A 10,872-nucleotide genomic window follows, 5' to 3' on the forward strand; every position below is an offset into this window, starting at 1 on the left:
AATAATGGGTTAAAATCAAGAGCCTGTTTGGAGAAAGGCAGACACATCAAATTGTTTTACTCTTTCCACTGGATGGGTTCATCTCTCAGCTGACTACTCTATTATATTGACACGTTTTCCTTACTGTTCCCATAGGATCAAAAAGATCATATTAGAGGTCCAATTATATTAGTTTTACTTCAGGATGATAATTTTAGACTAATCTAAGTGGCTTGATGGTCAAAACGTTGCCAGCAGAGTCTGCAAAATCTTTGGGGGTTAGTAGAATATTTGGTTGTGTGAGTAGAGGAGTTTGCAGCAGAAATAGTTGTTATACCACAAATAATTAGTCCTAGAGATGTGCATTCAGATATTTCAGAATTCGGAAGTAGGCGGCTGCTCGTGTTCAGATCTTTTCGTAGTCGGATTGATGCTTTTGAAAGATCACCACACTAAGATCTGGATTTGCACAGATGTTAATGTGGGGATCTTTCACTAGAATCAATCCGGCTACGAAAAGATCTGAGCGGCCTCCTACTTCTGAATTTGGATCCTCCCGAAGGATCTAAATCATCTCTAGTTAGTCCTCATCTTCACTAGTAACACTTCACTGCTGTGCAGTTTGGAAGCCACATCTCCAGAAAGATGTCAACTGGAAACTGTTCAAATGAAGGCTACTAAACTGGTATATGGTCAATAAGTTACAGTTGTATAGCTTAGGGGAGAGAGGTGATATGATAGAAACCTACAAATATATTAAAGGGCCAGTAAAGTCAAAATTAGTTTCATGATTCAGAAAAAGAATGCAATTTAAAAAAAAAAAACCAACCTCCAATATACTTATATTATCAAGACATGCACATTCTTTTTATATGCACACTTTCTGAGGCTTGTACTGAGCATGTGCAAAAGAGCAGTGTATATGCTTTTTGTAATTGGCTGATGACTCGCATGATACAGGGGGTGGGAAAATTGGATTAACTTTGAAATTTGCCAGAAAATATTCTGCTGCTCATTTCAAATAAGTGTTACTGCATTCTCTCTTTATTGTGTAGTTGTCAATTATTCAATCCAACGGTATTTAGTGGTCCTTTCATAAAATGAGCAACATCAGAACAAGAGGCCATGATCTCACGTTGAAGGGTATTAAGATCAGAAGTAAAACAAACTCACAAAATAAATGTATGTTTTAATATACCCTCCTGTTTAATCCTTTCATGACAGGGTCAATCGGAAAAATGTTCTGATGTAGACAAATTGAAATCCCGAGATCGTGTCAGGGGGGCGTCCCTATGACACTAGGCATGCCCTCTAGACCGCGATCAAATCCAAAAAGCGCTGTTGGCTACAGGACAGCCAATCGGCTAGCACGTTCTATTCTGTCCTAACGGAGCTAAAGCCCAGCCTGGTTAGGACGGAATAGAACGGCATTAAATGGTTAATCTACCTCTCCACTCAATTTAACATCCAAGTAATTCACCTTGAGGCAATCAAGCTAAGCCTTTGGCAGAAAGCTGAAACGCATCAGCTTGTCTCGCTAACACATCGCCTAAAATGCTTTGTCCTAAAGTACTAATTTTAACTATCAAGTAGTGATTTTGCAATAAAGAATATATTTCTGATTTACAAACTCCTGGGGTTTTTCGGATCCTTATTGCTTTTACCTTATCCCTTTCCCGCAAGTAGGATGTTCCATGCCATCCTAACTGTGCTGGGCCATACCCACTTCCTAAATGGGATCGTGGGCTGGAGGATGTTCCTAGCATTATACGTGCTCCCCACTGACCCGATCCCATCATCAAAATCACACGATCAATTTTTACTAATTTGTTTACAGTTCCGATGTAGACAAATAAGTTCAAGCATAATTAAGTCAGTGATTTAGTTTTGGTGTTTTATATTTATATTGTTGGGTTTCATTTACTTTGCTACCCACTTTCTATTGTCAGCTGATGAGCATTAGTAGGAGATATTTCTCAGCCGATGGGCATTAGTAGGAAGTTCACAATGAAGGCTAGATCACAAGTGGAACACAATTGATAATGCATAATGGCACAGAATCTGGTAATACAGGTGGACAGTTAAAAATAAATGTATGTTTAACTGACAAATGATTTTCTTTCCTGTCAGAGAGTCCACAAATTCATTAATTACTGTTGGGAATTTCACACCTGGCCACCAGGAAGAGGCAAAGACAACCCAGCCAAAGTTTAAGTATCCCTCCCACACTCCCCCAGTCATTCAGCTGCGGAAATAAGGAAGAGTAGGAGAAGCACTAGGGTTATAGAGGTGCCAGAAGATTAGGAAGAAAAAAAAAGCCTTAAAAATAAAAGGGGCGGGTTTGTGGACTCCCCATGCCAGGAAAGAAAAGAATTTATCAGGTAAACATAAATTTTGTTTCCTTTCCAATGGCATGGAAAGTCCACAAATTCATTCATTACTGTTGGGAATCCGATGACCAAGCTAGAGAGGACACAGAATGGACTGGGAGGAAGAACTAAAGGCAGGCGGACCTAAACTGAAGGTACCAACGCTAGAAGCACTTTTCTCCCTAAGGAAGCCTCAGCTGAGGCAAAAACATCAAACTTGTAAAATTTAGAAAAATGGGTAGATTTACCAATGTCTGTCCGACATGATACACTGTAGTGTTTCATGTCCGAGAGACATCGCTGAATGCTGACAGCATATGCTGTCTGCATTTATCATTGCACAAGCAGTTCACCAGAACTGCTTATGCAATGCCGCCCCCTGCAGATTCGCGGCCAATCAGCCCGATTGTATAAGATCGGGCAGATTAAAGTCTGCAGCCTCAGATGCAGAGGACAAGTCATAACTGCTGTTTCTGATGAGCCTGAACAGAAACAAGGGCCATTCGACACTTGTTAAATCAATCCAAAAGAATGTAAAGATAGACCTGGTAGCCATCTTATAGATTTGTTCCATAGAACCTTCATTCTTAATTGCCCAAGAAGATGACAAAGCATGGTATGAGGCATAATCCTCTCAGGAGACGGCTTCCTCATAAGCCAAACAAAAGCTACTCCTCAGCCAAAAAGAAATGGTAGTCGCAATGGCTCTCTGACCCATGCGCTTACCTGCATACACAACGAACAAAAAGAAGTCTGTCTTAAAATCCTTGGAAGCATGAAGATAGAATTTTAAGGCATGTACCACATCCAGATCGTTCAACAAACGCTCCTCCTGAGAGAAAGGATTAGGATAAAAAGAAGGTAAGAAAAACAACTTGATACGTAGAACAGCCTTATCCATATGGGTAATAAGATATCCCACTGTAAGGCAAAAAATTCTGAAACTCTACAAACAAAAGAAATTGCCAGCAAAAACCAAACTTTCTGAGATGAAAGTTTTTAATATCAACAGAATGCATGCACTCAAACAGAGCCTGTTGAAGATTAAGGTTCCAAGGGTGAGCAACAGGTTGAAACACAGTCCCGATTCTAATCGGGGCCTGAACAAAAGACAACACCTAGAAGATAAGCTAACTTTTTGTGTAGCATGACAAAAAGAGTAGAAATCTGACCCTTCAGAGAACTAGCAGACAAACCTTTCTCCAATCGCTCTTTGAGAAACAACAGATTCCAAGGAACTCCCACCTTGAGCCAAGGGAAACCTTGAGCCTCGCACAGGTCAGGAAGGTGCACCACGGCTAACGAGCCTGTATCAATGATTTTGTCAGAAAAAACTCTTTTAGAAAGAAAAAGACTTTCAAACACCATGCTGCCAGACTCAGAAAAGCTAGATTTTGGTAAAGGAATGGACCCTGAAGAAGACGGTCCGCTCGCTGGGGCAACCTCCCACAAAAGAGAATGACAACTTCACAAAGTCTGAGAACCAAGTCCTGCAAGGCTAAGCTGGAGCAATTAGGACCACCGAAGCCTGCTCCTGATTGATGCGGGCTATGACCCTGGAAGTAGAGCAAACGGCAGGAACAGATGAATAGTATAAAACCTCCAAGAAACTGCTAACACGTCTACCAACACTGCTTAAGGGTTCCTCCATCTTGACCCGTATCTGGGCAGATTGGAATCCTCCCAGATGATTGAGAGAAACCACAAACGTTATGTTGCTCCGATTGGAGTCTGATAAACCGGAAAGACAGAAACTGAGACCACGTCATCAGAGCAAAGAAGATAGCTCTCATTCCAGATGTTGATGGATAGAGAAATCTCCAGAAATTCCCTGTGCCCTTAGGAAACCCCAGACTGCAACCCAGTCCAAAAGGCTGGGTCGGAAAATCTCCATACCTTTGTCTGAGCATACATATTTGAGAGGACGCAGATGAAAATGAACAAAAGGATGTCCATGATAGCCACCATGAGGCTTAATACTACCATGCATTGTGCCACAGATGGGCCTGCATAGACTGACGTGCAAGGCAAGCTGAGAAGAGAAGGGCTCGCCCTAGAGCTGTCAGGAAGATCTTCAAGGAAATCTGTAATTGTACCCAGAAAACACATTGGTGTTGGGGACCAGGGATGGATACAGACCTTCTGGAGGAAGACAGTCAAGGATATTGTCATGCCCTGGTCCAGGCTTGAACCTGGGACTCCTTGTTTACAGCATCTTGCTTGTTCTTGAAGAAAATCTGTGAGAGATCTTGCCAAAGCAACAGCTGCGATACTTTGAGATATGTTACTGCTAGGAAAACTCCTAATACCTTCAAAAAGATCCCCTGGGCAGTAGCTAGACCAAAAAGCAGAGCTGCAAAAGGATCGTCCAGAAAGACAAATCTGCAGAAAAATAAAATGATCCATGTGGATCAGGACATGTAGGTAAGCATCCTTCAGATCGAAAGTGATCATGAACTGACCCTCTGGACCAAAGGAAGAATGGATATTATCGTCTCCATTCTTAAAGGGACACTGAACCCAAATTTTTTCTTTCGTGATTCAGATAGAGCATGCAATTTTAAGCAACTTTCGAATTTACTCTTATTATCACTTTTTCTTTGTTCTCTTGCTATGTTTATTTGAAAAAGAAGGCATCTAAGCTAAATAGCCAGCCAATATTTGGTTCAGACAATGGAAAGCACTTGTTTATTGGTGGGTGAATTTATCCACCAATCAGCAATAACAACCCAGGTTGTTCACCAAAAAGGGGCCTGCATCTAAACTTACATTATTACTTTTCAAATAAAAATACCAAGAGAATCAAGAAAATTTGATAAAAGGAGTAAATAAGAAAGTTGCTTAAAATGCCATGCTCTATCTGAATCACGAAAGAAAAAAACTGGGTTCAGTGTCCCTTTAAGGACGGAACCTAGAGAAACTTATTGTGAGACACTCTTAAGAGCACAAGAATAATAATTACTGTATCCGTAGAAGAAAAAAAGCAAACAGATTGTGTAGAAATAAGTAGCAATATAATATACCCAGTCTACCTCCAAATTCCCAAGGGGAAAAAAAAATAGACTGCCCAGCCATAAATAGCATGAAGGATATAAAAACTACAATAATATCCCAAAAAGGGAGACAGAGAATGTAATAGGAAAGAATGTCCTATAAAAAGAATACTCCCTAAAATATTCCATAAAAGGACATATTGCATAGCAATAAAAACAGTAGATGGTATGAAATCCACTGTACAAATTTCAGAGAAGTGTACAACCTGCACTAGGTGTCAGCAAAGCACTCAGGTTGAACAGAACAGCTTTAAAAACTATATAGCCGACTCATGTCGCTTACCAGGCTAGAGTCCCGCTATCAGCTTACTGCGGGGCGGTGTGACATATCCCTCTCTCATGTCACACACATTGAAAACCTGTGAGGCCCAGCTCGCTGGGTGTAAAAGGCGCAAAAAGAAATGAGAGCAGGAGGAACGAGCTGACTGATTAGCTGTCCGCTCTAACATGCTGCCATACTAAACTGGTAAAATAGATATACACTGTCTGTGTTACAGTGCACATACATAGTAATGGCGCATACCAGACCTCGTGGAAGCTTCTCATAAAACTCCTATAAGAGGTAGGGGAACACGCTACCCAGCTTGCGGTAGCCTCCTCTCCTCCTGTGCAGTCGGAGGTGCCCCAGCTAAAGGGGAAAAACGGACCATTCCTGTCCCTCTAGTACAACATCACATTGCCCCCAACACACACACACAATGCGAAAGCGTTCCACTGAAATCACCTGGAGAGCTGCTGAGCACGGCGAAAGTAAGTGTGACATAATGTGCTCAAGCCACTGAAATATCCAGTGTAAAGGATATAAGTTATACATATCAACCTGATGGGTTGCAGTGCTTATTAGAGTGACAGTCTACACTAAAATTGTTATTGTTTAAAGGGACAGTCTACACCAGAATTTGTATTGTTTTAAAAGATAGATAATCCCTTTATTACCCATTTCCCAGTTTTGCATAACCAACACAATTATATTTATATATTTTTTACCTCTGTGATTTTCTTGTATCTAAGCCACTGCAAACTGCCCCTTTATTTCAGTTCTTTTGACAGACTTGCAGTTTAGCCAATTAATGCCTGCTCCCAGATAACTTTACGTGCATGAGCACAGTGTTATCTATATGAAACACATGAACTAACACCCTCTAGTTGTGAAAAACTGTTAAAATGCAATCTGAAAAGAGGTGGCCTTCAAGGTCTAATAAATTAGCATATGAACCTCCTAGGTTAAGCTTTCAGCTAAGCATACCAAGAGAACAAAGCAAAATTGGTGATAAAAGTAAATTGGAAAATTGTTTAAAATTACATGCCCTATCTGAATCATGAAAGTTTATTTTGGCCTAGACTGTCCCTTTAATAAGATAGACAACGCCTTTTCTACCCATTCCCCAACTTTGCACAACCAACATTGTTATATTAATATACTTTATAACATTTAAACCTCTAAATGTCTGCCTGTTCCAACGGCTCTATAGACAGCCTTTTAAGAACATGCTTTTGTATTTGCTTTTCACTACAGGAGACTGCTAGTTCATGTGGGACATATAGATAACAATGTGTTCACGCCCGAGGAGTTATTTAAGATTTAGCACAACACAATACTAAATGCAAGTCAATAGATAATAAACCGTCACAGTCATGTGATTAGGGGCTGTCAGAAGATGCTTAGATACAAGGTAATCACAGAGGTAAAAAGTATATTAATATAACTGTGTTGGTTATGCAAAACTGGGGCATGGGTAATAAAGGGATTATCTATCTTTTAAAACAATAAACATTATAGTGTAGACTGTCCCTTTAAAGGGACACTGAACCCAATTTTTTTCTTGTGTGATTCAGATAGAGCATGACATTTTAAGAAACTTTCTAATTTACTCCAATTATCAAATTTTCTTCATTCTCTTGGTATCTTTATTTGAAATGTAAGTTTAGATGCCAGCCCATTTTTGGTGAACAACCTGGGTTGTCCTTGCTGATTGGTGGATAAATTCATCCACCAATAAAAAAAGTGCTGTCCAGAGTTCTGAACCTACAAAAAAAGCATAGATGCCTTCTTTTTCAAATAAATATAGCAAGAGAACGAAGAAAATTTGATAATAGGAGTAAATTAGAAAGTTGCTTAAAATTGCATGCTCTATCTGAATCACAAAATACAAAAAATTGGGTTCAGTTTCCCTTTAACCCCTTAATGACCACAGCACTTTTCCATTTTCTGTCCGTTTGGGACCAAGGCTATTTTTACATTTTTGAGGTGTTTGTGTTTAGCTGTAATTTTCCTCTTACTCATTTACTGTACCCACACATATTATATACCGTTTTTCTCGCCATTAAATGGACTTTCTAAAGATACCATTATTTTCATCATATCTTATAATTTACTATAAAAAAAAATTATAAAATATGAGGAAAAAATGGAAAAAAACACACTTTTTCTAACTTTGACCCCCAAAATCTGTTACACATCTACAACCACAAAAAAACACCCATGCTAAATAGTTTCTAAATTTTGTCCTGAATTTAGAAATACCCAATGTTTACATGTTCTTTGCTTTTTTTGTAAACTATAGGGCCATAAATACAAGTAGCACTTTGCTATTTCCAAACAATTTCTTTTCAAAATTAGCGCTAGTTACATTAGAACACTGATATCTTTCAGGAATCTCTGAATATCCATTGACATGTATATATTTTTTTTTAGTAGACAACCCAAAGTATTGATCTAGGCCCATTTTGGTATATTTCATGCCACCATTTCACCGCCAAATGCAATCAAACACAAAAAATCGTTCACTTTTCACAAATTTTTTCACAAACTTTTGGTTTCTAACTTAAATTATTTACAAACAGCTTGTGCAATTATGGCATAAATTGTTGTAAATTCTTATCTGGGATCCCCTTTGTTCAGAAATAGCAGACATATATGACTTTGGCGTTGCTTTTTGGTAATTAGAAGGCCGCTAAATGCCACTGCGCACCACACGTGTATTATGCCCAGCAGTGAAGGGGTTAATTAGGGAGCATGTAGGGAGCTTTTTGGGATAGTTTTAGCTTTAGTGTAGTGTAGTAGACAACCCCAAGTATTGATCTAGGCCAATTTTGGTATATTTTATGCCACCATTTCACCGCCAAATGCGATCAAATTAAAAAAAAAGTTAAATTTTTCTCAATTTTAGGTTTCTCACTGAAATTATTTACAAACAGCTTGTGCAATTATGGCACAAATGGTTGTAAATGCTTCTCTGGGATCCCCTTTGTTCAGAAATAGCAGACATATATGGCTTTGGCATTGCTTTTTGGTAATTAGAAGGCCTCTAAATGCTGCTGCGCATCACACGTGTATTATGGCTAGCAGTGAAGGGGTTAAATATGTAGCTTGTAGGGAGCTTGCAGGGTTAATTTTATCTTTAGTGTAGAGCTCAGCCTCCCACCTGAAACATCAGACCCCCTGATCCCTCCCAAACAGCTCTCTTCCCTCCCCCACCCCACAATTGTCCCCGCCATCTTAAGTACTGGCAGAAACTCTGCCAGTACTAAAATAAAAGGTATTTGGCCATTTAAAAAAAAAAAAAAAGCATATTTACATATGCTGATGTGTATGATCCCCCCTTAGACCCCAACCTCACTGATCCCCCACCTAACAGCTCTCTAACCCTTCCCCTCTGCCTTAATGAGCGCCATCTTGGGTACTGGCAGCTGTCTGCCAGTACCCAGTTTTGCAAAAAATTTGCCATTTTATTAAAAAAAAAGCAATTTTCTGTAGTGTAGCTTTCCCCCCCACCAAGACCAACCCCCCACCCCTTCCAGATCCCTTAGATTATATTTTTTAAAGTTTAAACTTTATTTTTTTTGAATACTTTTTACTGTTTTTCTGTAGTGTAGCGGTTCCCACCCGCTCCCGCCCCGTGCACGCGCCCGCCCTCCAACCCCCGTGCACGCGCGCGCTCCCGTGCGCGCCCCCGTGGGTCCCGATCCCGCTCCACTCCATACACAACATCGATGGCTGCCCACCCGCCTCCCACGTAAGCTCCCACCCACCAACGATACCGGCCATCGATGTCCGGTGCAGAGAGGGCCACAGAGTGGCTCTCTCTGCATCGGATGGCCAAGGGGGTTATTGCAGGATGCCTCCATATCGAGGCATCACTGCAATAACCGGAAAGCAGCTGGAAGCGAGCAGGATCGAATCCAGCTGCTTTCCAGACCAAGGACGTACGCCACACGTCCTCGGTCATTAAGTGTATTTTTTTTGAGGACGTGTGGCGTACGTCCTTGGTCGTTAAGGGGTTAAGTAGCCATAAAATATCCTTATATCAGGCCAGCAAAGAAAGAGTAAATGGAACTTATAGTCTGATTCAGTGAAACATCATTTGTCCCCAGACCTCTATAAGGTAATTATGTGCCAGCCGGTCACTTAAGTGCCCCCTGTGTGTCCTGAGGGAAGAAATAAAGGGACTTACCTCCAGGGCTTCTGCTGTGGATCAGACACAGCACTTTCAGGTCTGACAGCTTCATATCCACATCTGACAGGGAGCTGAGGTAGAAAGGAAAGCAGTGTAAGCTAACACTGGTTGCCAGGTGGGGGCATTAGCACAGATTGCTGGAAGGAGGACAGAGAAGCTGCCCTGTGACATCCAGCAGATAACAGCTACCAATACTCTACTAAGAGGTTTACATGGACACAGCATAACCACCCCAGTCCTATCTCAAAGGGAAAGGACTTAAATACATTTTTTCTGCAGAGCACCATCTTTGCCATCCTCCAAGTTACAGAGGCAAAGAATGACTGGGGCAGTATGGGAAGTGGGAGGGATACTTTAGCTTTGGCTGGGTTGTCTTTGCCTCCTCCTGGTGGTCATGTGTTAAATTCCCAACAGTAATTAATGAATTTGTGGACTCTCTATGCCATTGGAAAGAAAAATTAACCAGAAAATCTTACTGAGGCTGACATTTTTTAGCATACTATATAGTTTTAATAGAGAGCGCAGGCAGCTATTAGCATTAAGTGTTGCGCTCAAACACAAAACAAAAGAAACACTGAAAAATGTGCTTTTGGAGATCTGATGTGTTAAATCTTGAAAATATACGTAGCAAAACATAAAAATAAAGTATTTCACTTGTATTTATACATATTAAATGCAAAATAAAGGTGACAAGGATTGGGAAGGGCACAAAGGTGTATATGTACGTATGTGTGTACTCACCGGCCACTTTATTAGGTACAGCTGTTCAATTGCTTGGTAACACAAATTGCTAATTAGCCAATCACATGGCAGCAACTCAATGCATTTAGGCATCTAGACTTGGTGAAGACAACTTGCTGAAATTCAAACCGAGCATCAGAATGGGGAAGAAAGGGGATTTAAGTAACTTTGAACATGGCGCAGTTGTTGGTTCCAGACGGATTGGTCTGAGTATTAAAAAAACTGCTGATCTACTGGGATTTTCACGCACAACCATCTCTAGGGTTTACAGAG

The sequence above is a fragment of the Bombina bombina genome, chromosome 1 (assembly GCF_027579735.1).
Source record: "Bombina bombina isolate aBomBom1 chromosome 1, aBomBom1.pri, whole genome shotgun sequence".
Classification (NCBI taxonomy): domain Eukaryota; kingdom Metazoa; phylum Chordata; class Amphibia; order Anura; family Bombinatoridae; genus Bombina; species Bombina bombina.